Source organism: Juglans regia, unplaced genomic scaffold (genome assembly GCF_001411555.2).
Source record: "Juglans regia cultivar Chandler unplaced genomic scaffold, Walnut 2.0 Scaffold_4761, whole genome shotgun sequence".
In the NCBI taxonomy this organism is placed as follows: Eukaryota; Viridiplantae; Streptophyta; class Magnoliopsida; order Fagales; family Juglandaceae; genus Juglans; species Juglans regia.
Window position 1 is genome coordinate 1 of NW_023359607.1, and position 251 is coordinate 251.

Below are 251 nucleotides of genomic sequence, written 5' to 3' on the forward strand. Positions count from 1 at the left end.
GGTCACCCATCCTAGTACTACTCTCGCCCAAGCACGCTTAACTGCGGAGTTCTGATGGGATCCGGTGCATTAGTGCTGGTATGATCGCACCCATCAAACTTATTACTTAAAATTCATATAATCCTTGAGCGACATACTAGCGTCCTTCCGATCCCAATCCAAACGGAGATCTGATCCAAACCCATGGCTACGCGATGGGCAGGGCGAGATTTTCCCAAAAATCCACTCCCGAGTGCTCCTTCTTGTCAATT

The 251-nt window shown here is 48.6% G+C and overlaps 1 pseudogene; it reads right to left on the minus strand.

Moving 5' to 3' along the window:
• LOC118345804 lies at nt 1-92 on the minus strand (annotated as a pseudogene; the record flags this gene model as incomplete).
• Nucleotides 93-251: the final 159 nt, after the last annotated feature.